At 39.8% G+C, this 20,918-nt stretch overlaps 1 long non-coding RNA gene across 1 annotated transcript in view; it reads right to left on the reverse strand.

Moving 5' to 3' along the window:
• Positions 1 to 400: 400 nt before the first annotated feature.
• The window catches only part of LOC110359899 (uncharacterized), a 45,987-nt gene continuing 25,469 nt past the window's right edge, over positions 401 to 20,918 (reverse strand). The window contains exons 2-6 of the long non-coding RNA XR_010475343.1: positions 16,901 to 16,944; positions 15,750 to 15,866; positions 9,579 to 9,747; positions 8,316 to 8,618; positions 401 to 3,195 (exon numbers count right to left, since the gene is read on the reverse strand). This is a non-coding gene — a long non-coding RNA (uncharacterized LOC110359899). The remainder of the gene's footprint in view (positions 3,196 to 8,315; positions 8,619 to 9,578; positions 9,748 to 15,749; positions 15,867 to 16,900; positions 16,945 to 20,918) is intronic.

Raw genomic sequence — 20,918 nt, forward strand, 5'->3', positions numbered from 1 at the left:
TACAAAGAAAGAACAACCATCCTGAATGTTTTAATAGCTAGATATATAGGCACAGATAATTTTTCTTTCTAATCCATCCTATCAGATCACCTTGAATATAATTCTTTTACTGTATCAGCTAACGTGTAAAAATAAAAGTGTATTAGTGTAGTTGTGTTAAAAACAGTTACCAATATATAAGAACTAACCAGAAGATCCACCTGGCCAAGCATTTTGTTTCTGACAATGTCCACTGAGTCGGCAACACCTGAGAAAAGAGGGTGAAGACAAGACAAATCCTGAGTTATAGTTCCCTCTGCTGTACTCTTGCAGCTTCCAGCAAACCGCAACTAAGGGAAATAGTGAAGTAGGAGGTATCATCAGCCTAATTAAAACCCCTCTTAGCATTAGACCGGTGTTCTGGATTAATCGTAAAATGTCATATCAATTTATTTCTATCCAGCTGGGCTGGATTGTGTATTGATCCCCTCAAACAGAAGGCTGAGTGTCAGGAGTTTAAACAGTGAAGCGATAGGGTTGCCACATGGATTCCTGTTTCGTAGCTGCATCTTTTGGGGTAAGAGAGAATGCTACAGTGCAAATAGCACTAAAAGGCACACCGAGATGAATGCTTGTAGGGAAAGGACTGTGGAATAGCAACGCCTAGTAAGTGTGCTTTGAACTGGACAAAATAGTAGGGAAATCTATCACAAAATATCCTGGGTATCCAGAGATCGAACTGCATTTTGCTGTGTTCATCTAATCTGTATTCGCTATGCCTGCCTGCGTGTTTTACATCCACAAAGTTTTCTGAGGACAAGGCACCTGGACAATATTAGGCAAACTCATTTTGGGGGATTGGAAGCAGGAAAATCAGCATTTTCCTTTTCCCACTCATCACTATTTAAGGAGAGAGAAAAAAAGGAAGGAAAGAAAAAGAAGATGAAAAAGTAGTTAGCTGTTTCACAATTCAATCAACACGTTACAAAACACAGTGTGATGTGGGCTCGGGTGATACTTGGGGCTTTTCCTGTTCACTAGCAGACCAATCCACAATCCTGGAACAGGCACTTACTACCACTCCAGAGCAGCTTTTTTCCCCCGAGTGTGCATGGAATTCACTCCAGAGCAGCACGCTCACAACAGACTTGGAAAAGAAATGCTTTTTAACCTGTGTCAGTGGGATGTATGCAGGACACTGTTTTATCATACTGCCTGTTTCATGATGTATTTTATCCTGTCTGTTGGTGTGAGGCAGAAGGACAGATAGACCAGAAGAATGGTAGATTGGTGACTGATTCTTCAGAGCCTGAGCTATCAACTCATAATGTCGCGTTTACAGGTTTTGTCAGGGATTTGCCATTCTAAGCACGTTGTGCTTCACCTCAAAGTTAAGATCTGTCAATTAGAGTATTGAACAGTGATGGAAGGCAAAATCAGAGAACAGGATTTTCAAGACATGCCCTTGGTGCATTGGAGCTATAGAGGACCACAGAGATTATGCTAATTCCCAAACCCCAGGTGGGAGGATATTAAGGTTGTGCAGCTCTGTCTATCTGGACAGGGCTGTGTGTTTTCCCCCATGTTACAATTACATTGCCAGCATCTATGGCAGTGACAGTGCATGGTGGAGATGGACCAGAGCAAATGCAGGAGGGAGCTGTGTGAAATGTGGTTAACCAGAGCCTAAGTAATAATGTGAGATCACAGGAAAATACCGTCCCAAACACTTCCTGGGGTGGTGCTGGACACAGCTGACCCTTGGCTAAATTTGCCTTTAGTCACGCTCAGCATCAGCATAGTGTTATCTTTGCTTGAAACAGATGGTGTCTGTAGAGAACAGTAAGACTCCCAAACAGTGATCACACTGTCCAAAAGCTGCTGAATGTTACAGAGACACAAGGGCAGATTCACCTCATGAATGGACAAGGCCTGGTAATGAGAAATGTGTATACAGTTTTGACATTGTCCGGTGCTAAAATGAGGATTGGGTGAGTTCTGCATCACTCCATTTACCATCAGCTACCTCACTGAATTTAGGATGTTCAAAAGGTCTGAGGAGACCAGGCCTTTGAGAAGCTCATCCTGAAATGAAAGATGGTCATTAAAAGCAGGGTTGAGTACTCTGTGTTTTCCCAATGAAGAATCATAGAATAGTTTGGGTTGAAGGGACCTTCAAAGCTCATCCAGTCCAACTCCCCTGCAATGAGCAGAGACATCTTCAGCTAGATCAGGTTGCTCAGAGCCCCATCCAGCCTGGCCTGGGATGTTTCTAGGGATGCAAACATTATTTTCTTCTCATTCCCAATGAACAAATTATTCGGTATATGTTTGGGATATTAGTTGTTGTAACTCTCACTGCCTTATCCCAGGAGCACAGGTGACCAAAATAGTAGGAATGTGTCCTGAAGACTAGCATTGGCAAAATACATCTTTTCTTGCAGTACTTTTTCATGGAAAACATACTGACACAATATTTTCACACTACCATGGCTAATATCAAATGCTGTTCTTAGACATTATTCAAATTGTTTAAGAAAAAAAAAATTAACTTCTTTTAATACCATATGGAATCAGATTAGCCCTGCTGCTAAAATATTTGTGAAGAAGGCAAATCCTTCCATCTTCTCCTGCTTAAAGCAATAGCAAAACAGACATAAGTTGTGCGATTACCAGTTTGCAGGTGACAGAATTTAAGGTCATGTTGAATTACTAAACATCTAACCATCGCTTGGCAACGTGCAACCACACATGCAAAGCCCACTCCACTGGGCTGTGTTACAACAGGATGGCGGTAGCAGGGAAGGAAAGTAATTCCTTAAAATACCAATTATTTTCCAGAGTTGACACCATTTTTACCCCTTAATTTTAAGAACTGATTAACTCTAAATTTTGTGGTTTTTCTGTATTGTGTCTTCAGAATCAAAACTCTGTCACAGTCAAACAAAGGTTCAAGTACCTCCAATTAAGTGGTGTGATTCAATGTTTTCTAATTCTTCAGTGTGATGCTGCGGGGCATGTCTCAGGATTAAAATAGAGAACTCTTTAGCGGGAACTGCTCATTTATTCCCGTCTTCACTGCCAGGCAGAAGAAATGAAGCTCAGTACATTCATGGCTTTCCCTCACCACCGCACCACACAGAGTTGGAGCTGCTCTCCCAAATCATCTGCCGTCCCTCGCGTCACCCATCGCGTCATCCTTTTGTGCAGAGGAGCCTGCAAAAGGGGGTAAGAATTGGAGTTCCAATTAACAGCTAATATCGAGTACTTGGCCTGATGCCACACACATCCTACAGTTCGAGTGTTTTCCAAAATTAACTTCCTCTCTAGTCCTTCTTGATTATGGGGGTGTGGGGAAGCATTAGCTTTTTGTATTCATTACATTGCTTGAATGATCCCCATGATGGAGGTTGCTGACATTTCTTGAATGGAACAGTTTTTTCCAGAATCTGGAGTTTCAAAGCGTCCCTTTGGAACAGGCTTTTTTGGCCTTTTTTTTGGTATTTTTTTGCCAAAAGGAAAAAAAAAAGGGGGGAGGGGAGAAAGCTGGAAGCATTTTTCACTTACCAATTTTTTTCAGTCATATCAAAATTGTTAATTTCAACCACAGAAAAAACATTTAGCTTTCTCTACCATCTTTATGTATCTGGTTTAGACTTTTGTAATAGATTTTAATAATACGTTAGTACAAAACTCAACGTAGGATAAATCGCAAAAGTCAGCATCAAATACTTCTGTCCTCTTAAACTAAACAGGGCAGCACAGCTTTCTGGATTTAAATACATTTTTGCCACATCAGGCCCTGCTAAAAATTATGGTGCTTAGACTGGCAATAAAGTCCTTGAGATTCTAGAAATCCATGAGAAACCGGAATACTATTTCATTATCAGCTTTTTTAAAAAAAGGGTTTTGGCTGTATTTCTAAATACCTGTGTTTAGCATTGATGATGTTATTGGATTGTTGACAATATTGATATTTTTAATTAATGCCATTAGGTTTCAGTGCAAACAATTAAATTGCTGTTATTTTCAACAAATCTACCTGGCTGCTGTGCTTATCCTGCAGTCCCAAGTGCCTTCAAACTCTGTCTAATTGCAAAAAAAAAACCCACACATACCTAACTCAACAGCCAAATGGTCTGCAGAAGTTCTCAATATAAAAACCTACAAGATGATAAAATACTGAGATTGTGTCCGTAGGATTAAAAAAAAGTGTGAGTGCATTATACATACTACATCATTTATCTATATTCACCAAGACCGTCAGTTTTAAATATACATTAAGCTTCTACACAATTTTCTTTTTACCAGAGCAGATTGTGAAAGAACATCTAAATTCTTCTGCAAACTTTATGTTTCATTCTGCTGCAGAGAACAAAGAGCTTTAATACATAACACCCAAGTTGTCATGCTCATGTCTGGGGAACAGTCTTGAGATCATTAGTCAGTTTGCCAGCATAAGGAACATAACTCCGAATCTGCGAGATGCATATGGTAACAACTTTATGTCTTATGACCAATCTGTTTTTTATAACCGTTTGTGAATACCTTTAAAGTAAATTAGATCTATTAATCTATCTCTGATTTTTGATGGGGTTTTTATCTCACGTCAATTATTTCTTTGCAGATTTTGATGTTTTCTGCTTTAAACATATGTTCTGTCATTAGAATACCAGAGTAGATAGCGATCGTTATAACAACATTTTTCATCTTAAACTGTTATTGTTGGTTTTGGAGCATATCTGGTCCCTTCAATTTGTTCTCCTTAAAGAGAAATAGATTACTTCATTTCCCTGGGAAAGTCCAATCTGTTCTTGAGAAAGCCTTGCTCTGACGCTGCCTATACTCTCTATTTGGTTTCCATAATGCTTTTTATTCTGGTACTTTGTTTTGCCAGCGTCTGTCTCCAGGAAGGCAGTTTTGCCGATGTGCCAAGGCTGACACGTGGCACACTGCAGGGGAACACGCACCTTGGCAGGAACGCCTTGTCCCGCAAGAAAAACACTTGGTCTGAAAGTGTGCAGCACAGCTCTAATTAAAGCATAAATGTCATTGTTCTAAGGTTCTTTAAATTAGGTTTATTAAGCGACATGTCACATTTTGGAGTGCAAATAATGCATGCCTACGCTTTCCATGTCTTTTAATGTCACAAGGGATGTATTTTATACAGTTATTTAATATCTCAACCAAAGTCACAGAAACTGAGATTGGGCAAGTTTGTTGCAAATTAAAAACCAAATAAAGATCAGTGAATCAACATGTTTGTTTGTTTCTGGCAAGAGTATTTTCTTCTGCATGTTATATTTCTTCTGTAACTTACATTTCAAAATCCTACTCCCTAAAATAAAGGATTCTCCTGGTTTATGGGCGAGATCATTTTTGTCTGTAATTACATGAACAATAACATTCACACAAGGGTCACGGGAGGTTATTTAAATTATACAAATGTCATAGAGATGTAAATAAATGCCCAGATTCTGCCTTCATTGCGCAGGCTGGATTGTGTATTAAATTATCAGCTGAGCCACTAGACTCAAGGATATTACTCTGAACACAAGGTTTAACTGCATAAGTAAAGGAAGGTCCCAGAAAATCTCTTGAGTTTGTAATTTTAAGAGACTAACTAAGCCTCATGGACCAGTTTTAGAGCAGGTTAATGCCAGCACTTGAAGGATCACATGCCACGAAACATTTTCATTAAAGGGTAAGGAGAAGATGCCATATTGCAGAATTACAGGTTGGGGTTCGTCTCCCCAAGTTCACACTCACTTGTGGACAGCAACAGAATGGACACAGATTTAATAACCAGAAGTGCTGGACTCCAAGTTCCTCATGCACCTGAACAAACAGGTCTGCAGGATCCTTTGGACCTGCAAGAGTTCTGAAGAAACCAAATTACCCCACAAATAATACTACATCAATTTCTTACTGTCAACACAGTGCTCAATTGCTTGCAAAGCTTTAAATTTAAAGAGGACATGGTGAACAGGCAAGGTGCGGGACACACACTGTGTAAAAAACCCTGCCATTCAAGCTTGTTTTCATTAAAAAAGAGATAGGTTTACAGCGAGGAGGATTTCACATCACATTTCTTTATATATCCCCTCTTCTTCACGTTAGTATTAAAGGTAATTTGGCAGTTCTTGCATAATGAGCAAGTGGCTTAAGGAAGTATGCAGATGCAAGACCTCATTGTAAGGAATGAGTATTAATGAACAGTAAAATGAGACTAAGGTACTGAATATCATTTAAATCACCAAGAGAGCAACTCTAGATGCAAAACTTATGCTCCATGAGCCACTGAAAAAAGCACCAAAAATGAACAAAACATTTAAAGAAGCATAATGTTACTCAACTATTAAGATCTCTTGCTTATTTGCTTCAGTAATTTTGCACCTCTGCTCCCACAATGGAATAATTGGCTGGTGATGGTGCAGTATTGAGGTATTCTAACATTTTGCATTCTTCATTTCCATTAAGGATGTTACTTGCAGCTACGAAGACATTTGGGCTTGAAAGCCTGACTCATACAAGTAACCCTTAGTTTTGCAAAGAGTCCAGATTGCAGAAGCAGCAGAGAGGGATGAATGTCAATTAATGAAGGAATAGCAGGTCTGTTAATGTAGGTGCAGTGCTTAGGACAATGTAATTACTTTTTTTCTGAGTCTGCTCCATTGACAAGTAATAGGTTGATGTAAGGTCAGAAATAGGTTTGCTTATTAGCAATAATAGTTTTTCAGTAGATTCAATCCATGAATCCGGTTCCCCTGAGAAGAATGCGTTATTTGCTGCCATCTAGATAAATAAGAAGTTAAAATTTGGATCTACTGAAGAGCTCAAAACCAATTCCAGGAAACTGTCATTTGGGTGGAAATAAATAAACCTGAGATGTTGAGGCAAATACACCCTTGGTGCAAAGGATGAATACAAGGTAAATAAAAGACTGAAGATGCAATGGTAAAGACAGTCCCAGTGCAGAGATTCTTGACTGATCACTAGTTCATACTTGTAATGAAAAAGAGCTTAGGATCCACAAAACTAAATTCTCGCGTTGGTTATGTCATCTCTGAAATGCTTCTTAAAGACAAATAAGAGTTTGTCAGTAAGAGCTTGCTAAACCAATGATCCCTAAATATGAGGAATGAAGAGACAGTGGTGTTTTGTATTACTGTCTCATTTGGCAAAAATAAGAAATAGTATGTATGCAGACATGAATTTGGCTTTGACCCAGAACAGCAAAAAGTCAAAAAATATTTATTTAAATCCAGTGGAATTACATCTGACCAGCATTTCCAGAAATGCCTTTTTTACATCCCCTGATAAACTCAGTGGGCTATGAAGTAATCTTGGACAGCAGACACAGGGCAGCAAGAGGTGACGATATATATATATTGTTGGGTTTATTTAGTTAGATTACTGTTGGAGCACATGCTGGAAGAAGGAAATGCATGGACAGATACAGAGACACTGTGTTTCTATCCCGTTGATCACATATGAACATTTGGGGAAAAAAAAAAAAAAAACAGGGGACCAGATCATCAAAATTATGTAAGGGGATGGAAGTAATTTGTTTCTGTGGAGAGCCTTCTTTGGGAATGAGTGTCAGAAGACAGAGAAAATACATTTATACCTTGACATTCAGTGCATGTTAGCAGTATTAGATGGCTGCATTAAAAGATATTTTGCAATTTTTCTGGAGCTAAGGCAGCCTTCCCACTGTCAAGCAGTAAAATTATAGATCAAAATTAAGAAAGTTCTGTTCATATGTTTAATTTTTATGCATATATTTCTGTCCTTTATCCAGCTATAAATTACGTCAGTGCCAATGGAAAGACTCCGAATAATATCAGCCAGAGATGCTGAGTGCTTTTGACCATTAAAAATGTTTCATTATTTGTTTGGAATATTTTTTTTCCCAAGGAAGAAGCTTTTGTTGGTGGTGAATTCAAAGGATTCATTACATTTGAAAATCAAACACGATGTTTGGTCCTGTTATGTTGAGTAAGAGTAGGAAAAAAGGAAGAGAATTCATGGGAAAGGGTCAAGAGTTTAGATGGAACCAAAGCAAAAATGCAGCAGGAATCCTGAAAATCACTATTGATGGAACATAATGAACTTCTCTGAAAACAGATGTGTCGCTCCCAGTTCTCACACCCCATGTTTGCATCCCATGCACAAACATATCTGAATGCTACACATTTCTTTTTTTTTCTTGTCAGGCCCATCAGTCTTCATAGGGAAAGTTCACTGAGGCTTATGGCTGGTCCAAGGCATTTGAGTATTAAAATACTGCACTCACAAATGACTGTTCAGTCCTACCCACTCACTGAACATACCTGGCAGGGTGTCAGAGTAGGGTGTCCATGAGTCCTGTGCCAAGCTGGAAACATTAATGTCATCTATTTTTCAATCACCCTTCCAGACTCACTTTTTCCAAGTCCATGTGTTTCTTCCAGCGAGGATGCTGTTGAGTAACAAATTGGAGCTGTACATGTGTGAAGATTTAAGAGCTGTCAGTGCCTCCCTTGTGATGGCGGGTCCTTGGGGTCAGCCCTGAGCCTTCCTTGTCCCAGCTGGGGGCTGAGAACAGGGTTGGCCCCCAGCCAGGATGCCCAGAGTTGCTTAGGTGGATGTTAATTCTGAAGAGGAAGATGAACCAGGATAATATGTCACTCCAAAAACTCTGTGGCACAGTATTTCTGGTAGACTTTATAATCCTCTGCTTCATGAGCTAGCACAGTTTTACCTTCAGTGGAAACATTAAGGTAGTTCTCTACAGAGATGGAAACAAATGATCTGTAGCATTGCTCATTACTCTGTGCTGGCATAAATCTGTGGGTGGACCTGGACATCTAACCCCACGTTGACACAAACTGGGCCAGATGTGTGCCTATAGCACAACTGACACACATTCGTTTTATTGAAGGAGAGGCTTGGCTATACCATAAGAGTTTGTTAGCAATTGCTCAGCAAACTGAATAATAGTTGAGACCCACTGGGAGAATCTTGAGCACCCATAAAAATGCGATATTTATTGCAATATCCACCAAAGGGTCAATCCAAAATGGTGATCATTTGCCACAGCTTAGAAGCGTATTCAGGCCTTTGTGTTCCAACTGTGCAGACTCCAACATGGAGGTCACTGTTGAATGATCTCTGTTCTGCTGTGGTCTATGACTTTTATACTGCAGAAGAATTTCATCTCAGAAATGTCAGGTTTTCCTGACGATTTGTACAAGAAATTCCAAATTCAAAAGCAATAATTCAGTGCTTAACTGAATCCCACTTGGATGGGCTGTTGTTATTATTTCGTAGCAAATATTTATGCATCATGTAGTAGCCAACTCATTGAGGCATGAGGATAGTGACAATCTGTGCTCCATGGTGCCTGAGCTCAACTGATGAGCCACAGCAGACAGACAAGACAGATCTGTGGGATGGTGTGGGAGGCAGGCACGATGGGATTCCAAAACATCCCTAACAAACCCCAGTCAGGGAACCAGCTTCCAGAATATTTATTAAGGATTTCAAGACTTCAAAGATAAAAGAGACATTCCAAACACAAACTCTCATCCCACACAGGCGATGCTTATACTTACATGCTGTTGTCCCAATGAGATTTTTGCTGTCAGTGGAAAACCTTTTGCTGCGAGTTGAGTTAGCAGATGGGATGTTGACTGCAGAGAAGTGCTTCATGTGGAAGGTCACAATTCATTTGTTGAAGGGCTGTGTATGACTTGGTTTAGCCTGTAAACGTTAGGATCAGCGCTAAAGGAGAAAAAGAGAAAAAGGAGGAAAAGAAGGGAAAAAGAAGAGAGGGGGAAAGGAAATGTGTCATAATCATGTTCAAACAATGTGTTTTCCAGAGGAATTCAACCTAAAGGGACCTACTTCCCAGCCAGTTTCAATGCAATATATTCTCTTACTTAGAGTTTAAGACTTTTCCTTTGCCACTGGCCAATAATGTACAGAAACACCAGCAATTATTGCAGCTCAGCCAACATGAAGTAGCTTGATGAACATTACTTGATGAACAAAGGCACTTTACAGAACAATATGAGTAAAGCTAACAAGGTTTTTTTTTCACTGCATAGAAAGAACAGTCTGGCTAATTCAGGAAAATACGATCACAAAAATAAATCTGAATCACAAACTATGAGGAAACTTCAGCTCCAAAATCCAGTTTTAGAGTTTACCTTCTTTGTCCATTGAAAATCAAACCCCATCAAATACCTGCGCAAATCCTTTTAGGAACCAGATATTTCTAGTTGCCATATGCCCAGGTGCACTAGGATTTACTTCCACCTGCTGCTGAAATAAGCCCTGAGCAGCAGGGAGTTTCAGCCCACACTTTCCCAGTCTGTTCAGTTATCTCCATCCTTGGGCTCTGCTCCGTTCCCTTCCTTTTTCAGACTCTTCCACTCATCCCCAGGCAGCTGCTCACAACCCACTTCTTCCTTTCTTGTTCCAACAAAGTTCTTTTAAGATTCATATTCCTTTTGATCTCTGGGCTCTCAGACTTGGCAAACCAGCTGTGTAACTGCCTTGGGCCTGGAAAATAGCGTTTTCCCAACTGATTATTGAGTTATTGTTATTTTAACTCCCTTGAAGTTGGTAACCCCAGGTATCATGTCTTGATGACTGTTTTGTTGCCCATTGGTTTCCATCTTCTCCTAGACTAAACAGCTTTCTTGGACTTAACTCTATCAGTAATCTTCACATGCACAGGCCAAAGCATATAAACTCTTCATGAAAGCAGCGTACTTAATTCCCCTGGTTCTCCAAACCACAGTAGTTAAGATCAGCTTTCTAGAATGTTATACTAACAATTCCCAGATTTATAGGTTAGGTCATTGGTGGAAAAGACTTTTGTGCTGCAGGGTCTCTAACTCTTGAATTTGCTTTCCTTTGTAGGTCTTTGTGAGTCATCACCTGAGGCATTGTGTAACTAGGTATTTTCCTTCCAAAAATCCTAGCAACTAGAGCTTTCATGCTTTGTAAATTTGCTTGCTAAATACTTCCCTTTGTTTAACGTTTTCTAGTTTTCCAATACTTCTGTTTCCCTACTTTTTTTCTACCCCCCCCCCCCAATGTATAATATTTTCACACTGCTGCTTTTTGTAAACCATTTTATACTGAGAATAATTTTCCAATACAGCCTGATGTTTCTTACTGTTTCGGATTTCTTGTTCAAAAGTGAGGGGAACAAAATGCAAAAATACAAGAGAACACTTCCAGCATAAAATGGGAAATATTTGTCAAGGCTTCTTAAAATACACTATTTGTGGGTAGAACAATGCACTTCAAACAGAAAACAGTGCATCCTGCTTCTTTGCCCAATTTCCCACTTTTGGTGCTTACAATTAAAATGAGATACACTTAAAACGTAAGGAGACAAGCATAGATACCTAGAAGATGAAAAAGAACTTGCAAATCCATTTCCAGTTTTCTTGGAAAACATAGCTTAAATCAGCATGTGTGTCAGATTTAGCAGCTGACATGTACAAACAGCAAAGTTATCTGGTTGACACCTCTGACATGACGCTACAAAAAGCGGCACTGGGGACGAAAGAGGAGATAAAGCTACAAAAACTGCTGTTGTTGCCTCTATCCTGTTCAGGTCCACATAACACTGTATTAGTATCTTTTGATACCTTGAATATGCCTGTGTCCGCAGTCACTGCTAACAAGGTGGCACGCTACGGCAAAAGCAGTGAGAGAAGGACTGAATCCATCTAGAGTCATCTTCTCTTATCAACACCCAGTGCACACACTTAGTGCCAGGCTGAACAGTTTAATCCTAATTCAGCATCAAGGTGGAATTGCAACAGCGAGAGTTTTGCAGCACTTTGTAAGAAACTGCTAGAGCCACTGCAAAATCCACCCAGACAAAACACCCATCTGCTGTATAAAATGTAGCATCTCATTGCAGAATTAGGAAATGTTCCTTTGTGATGCAGGAAAACTATTCAACAAGCCGGTATTTATAAATAGCCACACATCATCATAGTCATGAGCGTCTGGAGGACACATTCTTTCCAAGAAGAATGTCAATGCTAGTCCAATAAAGAGTGAGTGGGTGAGTATGAGAGGTGCGGTGTGGCTGTCAGGGATGCGGCAGGACTAGAGCATCACTCTCTGCTCAGCTGAGGATTGCTCACCTCCTGCCCCAACTGCCATCCAGCAGCTGGATCCTCAAACCACTGGTACCAGCAGAGCCGAAAACCTCGTGCATTTGATGAACTGTGCTATCTTGATACAAAAGAGATATAAGGACATAAGGAGCAGCTTCAGGACTGTGTTTGTGCACTGACCCTATGGCAAGAAAATGTCCTTTCCCAGCCTTTGAAGGCTTCCTGTTGGGCCACTTTTGAGGTTGGCTGGTTCCCACAGATTTTGGGATGCCCATGACGAGAAGGTCTGTCCTATGTCTTCATATTCTCCTGGACAATGGGGCTCACTGAGAGGAATTAATTCTTTTTTCCACTGGCACATGATGAAAAAAAATCCATCAGTGTGGTCTGAGTAGCAGAAAGGAGTAAAAGTTGTTATTATCGATGTATAAGGCTTCTCAGAAAATAATAGAACAAGCTCTGATTCCCTTTTTAGCTGAGCAGTGAATGAGAAAGTCTGCAAAGGGATTCCCATGAAGATTTCCATCAGTCACACTGGGATGGTTTCTCTGATGTGAACAGGCTTGTGCTCAGCTGAGATAGGACTCAGATTTTTTTGATGCATTTTCATTACTCTGAAATATCTTGAAGCACTAAATAAATGGCAAACCTTGCTCATTTTTTCAAATGTGAAGAGAAGTTGCAGGTGGCTAAAAAAATTAGAAGCTCAAAACCCTAAAACACCATCATACTACAATAACAAGGCTGAAGTCTAGAAGGATTTTTTTCCTGGTCTTTCAGTTTGTGGCAGAGATTTTTAGACTGTTTTAGTAAAGGACAAATAATCCTAATACGAGCAAAAATTAAAATAAGTTAGTTCAGTACTGGACCGTTCACAGACATTTGGTCATAAAACAACAAACAACTCATCATTCTTAATGTTATTCTTCTCTAGGGAACTGAGCTTTTTGTTTGCTGTAATGATCTGTTTAATTGAGCTCAACTTTACTGGAGCAGAGCTTTTTTTCTTCAAGAGCTGAGAAACAGAGATTTGTTCTGATTTTAAAAGATGTTTGCAGCAGAATAAATATGCATGTGATATAACCAGGTCCTTGTGTGTGTGTAAAATATTACATTCTTTTACTTTTATTGTATATTTCCTTTTTCAAGAAAAGGCATTTAATCTTCGTTGTTAATATACACTGAGCATAGAAGATCAGATGGCAGATATTATAATGAATTGCTCTTTGTTTACAGAAAAAAAAAAAATGTGTTCTTGATTTTTTAATAGTGTTTGACAGTTTCAGCATGAAGAAATTGAAGTCTCTACTGGAATTGTTGTTTGTCATATGCCTGAGGCCTGAGGTTGATTTATTTTGTCACAAAGCTGAGCTGATTTTATTGAAACTAGTAACTGAAACTTTTCTTGCATCTTTTGCTATGACAGTGCAATAAATGAAATCCTAAAGCACTGGCTGTATCTCTCAGAAAACACCTCATTATCTGAATGCAGGCTTTCCCTCCATTGCCTGTTAATTTTTAAGGCTATAGTGTTTTATAAGGAGCTACATGTAGAAGGTAAATGCAAATAGAGGGGTTATCTTTGCTTTTCCCTCTACATCTACAACTCTGGTCAGAGCTGATCATTTGTGCCAAATCAAGCACTAAATTATAGAACAGAGTCATATAGAGTAGGTACAAGAGCAAAATAAAAATCCTATTTATGCATCTTCATCTCAGGACCATAGGGAGGTTTGTGGTGTGGCTGGATAATAAGCCCACTGGTCCAATTTAAATACCATTTTACCAAGCACATCAGCTAGAAAACCTCAGAGATAATAGTTTTTCTCTAAATTGGGCTTGGCATGCTGTTTTACAGCACCCCTTGGAAATCACAGAGGATAAGCCTGGAAGATGATTCTGTCTAATGAAAAAAACTGAGAGCATGTAAGTGTTGCCTTTCATATGGCCAAAATATTCCCTACAGAATGAAAAGGACTGTGACAGCAAAACAAAGATGTGTCCCACCCGGAGCCCATCACCTGTGGACTCAGTAACTAAAGGCCAATTCCAAGTGTAATTGCACTTCCAGAGGAGCATCAGCTCTGCTGAAGCGCACTGTAAAACAGCCAGTGAGTTTGGGGTCTATGATTCCCCATTTGGATCCTTGGTACGCACGCTTTTTACATCAGCAAAGAAAATCTTGGGACTTGGGGCTGGTTGCCATTTAGACAGTGGTTTACTTCTAAGCACAGATCAAAACCTCAGGAGGGAACTTCATGCAGGTGAAATTTCCTTCTCACATTCCTGCTAAAGACCAGGTGTGTAAAGCCATGACATTTTCTCTCTGAACACAATTCTATTTTGAAGCAAAGGTTGAAAAGAGACAGAAGGTTTTCCAACAGACATCAATTTATATGACTCATTTAATATTTTCACCACTACTCAACAGAATGGAGTTGTCTTTGTACAAAAGAGAATCAGAACTTCTTAGACATTTTCAACCTTCAAGCTTTTCAACATAAACCAAGGTTTATGCTCTTTTAAGGTGTTTTTCCTGCAATTCTCTGAACTGCAGCAAGATATCTGCTTCTTGCACAGAAACGTCAAAGCATCTATATGGCAGGAAGGCATGGTTTGCTGTCTAGAAAAAAAAAAAAAAAAAGAAAGGAAAAAACCACACACCACAAACCCTTCCATTTGGCACGATGAACCATTTTTTGTTCCAAGTCCATATTTTCATTTTGGTTCCCCCAGTCATAAATGTCTTGTGATACTGAGTAACAACAACATAATCTGAAAATTATACACAGATGAATGAGATCATTCATAGCTGTTATTCCTCATCTGACTTACACATTCCACATATGATGCATTTTTTACCTGCATAGTGTTCCAAGGGATACATGCCGTGCACCACGGTAAATTTTTGAAAGGAGCCTGGTGTAATGTATGACCCTATAATCAACAGGCCTTACAATTCATCCTGTAATAACCCATTTTTTCATGAGATTGTCTCCATCTCTTAAGAAGGTCTCACTGTAATTATTTCTTGATTTAGTTTTGTTTCCTAGACATCTTAATACACAGATTTTTAGTTGTTGCTTAATACAAAACATTAAAAGCAGATTCACACCCAACTATCAACCACTTGATGTATCCAGACATTAGCTAATAAGCTGAAATTCATGTGTTGAAATAAATTCTAATAGTCTGGGTCTGCCTTCAGAGACCATCTGAAATGAACAGAAGAGTCTGTCCCCTCACTGTCACTTAAAGTAAGTTCCAGGTCACCCACCTCACAGAGAAGGAACAACAGTCATTTTGACTCAATTCCATGGAGGGACTGAGCACCTCAGTTTCCACAAAGCAACCAAAGGAATCTGCTTTCATGAGGGCTCATTAGCTCTCTGTCCCATCGTACAAAAGCCATCAAGACATGGAGCAATCCAGTTCTCTACTACGATAACTCACAGGTGTTATTTTTTAACATTTGATATTAGGTTCTTTAAAGCATTACTTGCACAAACCCACCATTGCCAGTGTCAGTCTCAGAGAGAATCATGGACCTTCAGACCTGAATTCCTCTCTCATCCCAGGTCCTCTAGATTAAGTTAGAAGAACATCAATGGGACACCATGGGCACTGTGCACTTGCCTTTTTCTTTGTAGAAGCTGTCTGCATAGAAGACCCATTTTCCTAAATCCTTCATTTGCAGCCAGATCTGCTATTGCTCTTCTTCTCACCCAGCATTTTGAGTGTTTGACTCCAACTCTGAGAGGAACAAGATGTGCAGATAAGGAGCTCATCAGATCATACACTTTCCCAAAGACACAGGAGAAAGAGAAGAAAATATTTCTCAGAACTCATTCAATTTTTGTTCTCTTGGAGGCTTTTGGGAACTGGCTGTATACAAATAATTTGGTTTATACCTCTGAATTTTCAATACCAAAGGAAGTTTGATAGGTAGAATTAACTCTGTTTGAATGGGAAAGAAAGTTCATTACCTCTCACTGCTGTGCAATAAATAACTGTCACAGAAAAGCAATAAGAGACTGGTCACCTGTCCCAGCTTAATCCCATGATCTGTATCAGAATTATGAATTTCTAGCCTCTGTCCTGGCACAGTATGTGATCTCTGGGACTGTGGTTTGTTCACAGCCCCCAGGTCTCACTTTCTATTTTAGTTCAGCATATCTAAGAGGCAACTAAAATGCTCTTTTCTGAAATGTCACAGCACTCTCCTCAGTTGCTGTTCCAGACTCTCAGAAGCTTCTATCTCTTGTGGCAACCACCTCAAGTTCTCATCTCTATGTTGGCAAAATCAAGACTGTACCACTTAGACTAGCCTTCACCCTATGGTTATCTCTGATGAAGCTAAAAACACCACAAAAATGAACACAGAAACCTTCAGAGTTTAATATCAGTCATTTCCCAAAAAAGTCCAGTGGCAAGATCCAAATGCAAAATGTGTTTGAAGAGACATTCTCTGATCTCATGGACAACCCGAGCTGTCTGCATACCTTTCCGTTCACATCATCTGCTTTCCTCAGTAGCATTCTGCTCATCTTTCCCTTGTGCTGAAATATAAACCCGTAACTTCCCACACCTCCATAGTGCATTTCCCAGAGCACATGTCTTTGCTAAACAAGGATCTTTAGGGCTGGGCCTGCCTTTTTGTCACCTGTGAAGGGCCAAATGTATTTTTGGGCACAGGGACTACCATTGTTGTAAAATGTTCTTGAATATTCTAAATTAGACCAAGTTCAAGTACCATGATTCCACTCACAGTTTTACTGGGGCCATACCTCAAGTCGCCAATGCAGCAAGAGGATTTCCATTTAGTCTTGACCTGAGAGAGAACAATCATATAGGAAGGGTTAAAAAAGTAAGGCTGAACTTATGGTTTTACATGGAAAATATTATAGATGAAAAGTTGTGGATCAAGTAATACGTTTTATTTGTAGCAAGCAAGTAAGAGTAACAGTACTGAGAGGAACAAAAGAAGAAAAGCCGAAACACAGTATAAAAGAGTACAAAATCTGATAATTTAAGAGAAAACCAAGCTAATTAAGATATTGATCCCACAGTTAATTACTCCATCAAATTACAAATTGTGTCTCTAATTCAAATGAGATGCTTTGCTGAGTAAATATTCAGCTCCTTTTGCTCATCTCCACAAACTGTAGTATCTCAAATGAAATAGGATGGAATCAGTTTAAGAAAGATTTGGGAATGTCCTCCTAGAGGGGACAGGCACTACTCCTGTGCATTCACTTTTACTGAGTCTGCCTACATTGGCATATTCAGGAAAATTCACCTGAAGTAAGTAAAGATGCGTATTTAAAGCAGATTCCTAAAAATAGCGTTCCTGTTTAGTTTGTAGTTGTATGCTTATGTTGAAAATCATAGTTCAATTTAGTTTAAATAATTCTGGAATAACAGCATGTCAGCGTTATAGTTATGAATGGGTGCCCGCCTCACACATTAAACACAGTTTAACTGCAGTAAGTTTCATTCAGTGTGCACACAAATATGATCTCACATCAAACCAAGTATTATTGTCCTACCTCTTAATGTGCAAATATCTAATTTTTGTAATGACTTTTCTTCTAGGACACAATATCAGGCAGATTTTTCTCTAACTACTGTCATAATATGATGTGTAGTAATGAAGTCCTTTCTCCAGGGCTTGATTTCTGTGGGTCGCAGCGCAGTTGACCACAAAGCCAGATGAGAGGTGATGAAGCAATATTTCAAATTGGGATTAAATATTTTTAAAATTAAGGAAAAAGGGCAATCTTTTGCCTAACTCTTCAGAAGGCGGCACAGAACTTCCTTGTCTCTTGATGACCTGGAGTTGCGCTCTCCGAGTTCTCTGAAGATTCAAAGTGACCTGAGCAAGCTTGGCTTTTTGTTCCCCACCTGAAGCGGGAACGACAGTGTGACCTTCCTGCACACACTGTCCTCCAGCTCAGCAGCCCACTGCACAGCCCATGCTCCTCTCTTTGCTGTATGGCACCTACCACCAGTTATCTCAGGCTATCGCTTGGGCTGTTAAATGCAGCCACAACAAACCTGTTTGGTATATTGTACCACCGTAACACTTTGATAAAGGCGTATCACAGCTGCTCCCAAATTCTTTTAAGCTTATGGAGTCTCTTCTTGACACAACTATATTGCTTCTATATAAATCTTTTTATATTTATGACCATCAAATAAATAAACTTACAATAAACATAGATTCAAAAGTGAACACTCTGCACTCTATGGCTGTCTTCAATATTACACGTCCAGAGTCAATTATGAGCCCTTTATGTTTCCCTAGCAGGAAGGTTAAAATTCAATTCTTTTTTATTGCAGTTTGCAAATATAATATACTCTCCAGCTGGCTTGGAAAAGCTCTTCAATTAAATCATCTTCTGCAACATTGCTTCTTAGTCACTGGTACCTCCCTACTCAACAACAAACTGACAACCCCACACTTCCAGGGTCTGTTCCTTAAATGTGACAGTTATTTTACAACATATTTATTTTTCATTGAAATGACTGCATAGACAGATTTGGGTTTGGGTTTGTGGTTTTTAACTGGGGGCACAACTGTGCTTTTAAATTTAAAATGTCTCCTAAAGGCTTTAAGTCAACACTGTTGTCCTCTGTGCCTCTCCTCTCCAGTAAATCAGTTGCTCAGTTCTTTTTGTTTTCAGCGTTTAAAATACTGTTATACTAGCAGAAAGCAAAGTGATGCGTTAGCATAGCAGAGTTTGCTGTGTTATTGAGCTGAGGCAAGGAGCCCAGAAAACTAGAGGAAAATGATCCACTGAAGTCTATAATCCTTCCCTCTGCCCACACCACAGCTCCTGAACATGAGATTATGATTCTCGTTAGAATAACTACTTATCTACCCATGGCCAGGGCTGATGTCTACTGGAATGTTAAAAAAGTCCACACCTAATTACTGTGCTAATTCAATCATTTTTGTCCAAATCAAGCTTCAAAGAAATCCATTGCATCTTATCCCCCAACCAAGGAAAGTAAATGGACTTATTGGAAAGATCAATGTGCTGCAAAAGGGTGACAGAGGAATAATGAGGAAAATTTGAGTGCCTTTTTAAAGGGTCCTATAAAAGCTGAGGTCCTTCAGTGTGAGTTGTTTCAGCTATCAACACTGCAGCTCCCAAATCTGGACAGATTTTTCTGCTCTTCTTGCAACAAGGCTGTGCCCTGGCAATCCTGGTTGTTACACACCTGCATCATTTTGTCTGATTTGTACTGGATACTACGTGCGACAGGGACTGTGTCTTTTCTGCATATTAAGAGTTAAGACATGAGCACCTAATACAAAATGACCATATTCATCAAACTTAAAATTCAAGGCACCTTTGTGGTTCTTACTTTCTATGACTCAACAGATTTGTTACCTTGAGGTGCTAAACACAGCTGTAAGTACAAGAGAGAAAAAAAAGGTCAGGATTTCTTATTTCATAGAAACCCACTGATGCTGACACCAATATATCATGTGCTGGTTTCCCCTCTACTCCAAAATGTTATTTTTGCAAAAGTGCAAACCAGCACCTTTCCAGCATTATGTGTCAGCCAGGCAGATTGAGTATCTTTGTCATTTTCACAGGCAGAAATTACAGCATAGAAACCAATACATACAGTACCAAAGATGCTGAGGGGTATCATAGAAAGCTGCACTGACACAGAAGTTCCAGAAAAAGCTGAAGTTTGGCTAATAAAACACTTCCCAAAGGGAAATGTGACACACTCCTTCTAGATGCCTGTCCTTGACTGACCTTTTTCTAAAGCATCCGATTAACATTCCTGCAAAATTCATTAACCACGCTGTTTTGGCAGCTGGGATTTCCCCACACCCCGGGGAATTCTCAAAGCCATTACTAAAGGGGTTAAAGCCTCCTCTCAGCACCACCAAGCTGCTGCGTTTCTCAGGAGGTCTTAACCCTCCCATCATTAACAAAGAAAACGTCCCCTGCCCAAAAGCTTCAGGGGGATGAGCAAATCAACACCTTACACAACATCTAGTCTTAAGAAATCTTAATAAATTACCACTGTGTTACATATTGGGGCACCTTTATGGAGCAAGCATCACATCTTTACCTCCAGGACTGCAACGTATTTGTTTTCACCAATTTACCACAGCTGGTTAGGCACAATTACCAGCAGCAGGTCACAGGAGGGCTGATGACAGGCAATCACAGCACCAGAATGGGTCTGTTCTCCTGATCGTCGCTCTGAAGGTCAGGGCTGGAGTGGGTGGCAGTCCGGCTTCACAAAACTGCTGGTCCGTACCCCTCACCTTGAGCTGGTTACAGGAGATGCGAGGGTAATTCCTTCACAGCTTCCCAAAGGGCCAAATAGTCACCACAGTGAAAAAATTAGGATCCCTAATGAGAAATCATTTACTGCAGCTCTTGCTTTTCATGCCTCATTAGTATTACTGCTCATTACTTCTACCCCATCAGCATTCTGTAGGACCAGTCCCCCTACCACACAGCAACAAACACCCTACAGCACGCAAGGGTGACAGTCCCTTCTTACAGATTGGAGCAGTGCTTGGAGCGTGTTAGATCTGGGATGTTAATCCATGAAGTTTTAGGCTGCTACTTTTTGACTGTACCCTTTATGTAAGCAGGGCTGGTACAGTCTGTTTCAGAGCTAGGAAACCCCTCCCTTTCACTGGTACTTCTGAAAAATAGGAGATTAAGTTCAGTTGAAATGTGTTTCTTTGTTCCTCAACATCTAAAAATGCATTGACTTGAAATTGTAAACTCAAGGTCTCTCTGAAACATAAAAAATTGTGCT

The sequence above is a fragment of the Columba livia genome, chromosome 11, assembly GCF_036013475.1.
Source record: "Columba livia isolate bColLiv1 breed racing homer chromosome 11, bColLiv1.pat.W.v2, whole genome shotgun sequence".
NCBI lineage: Eukaryota > Metazoa > Chordata > Aves > Columbiformes > Columbidae > Columba > Columba livia.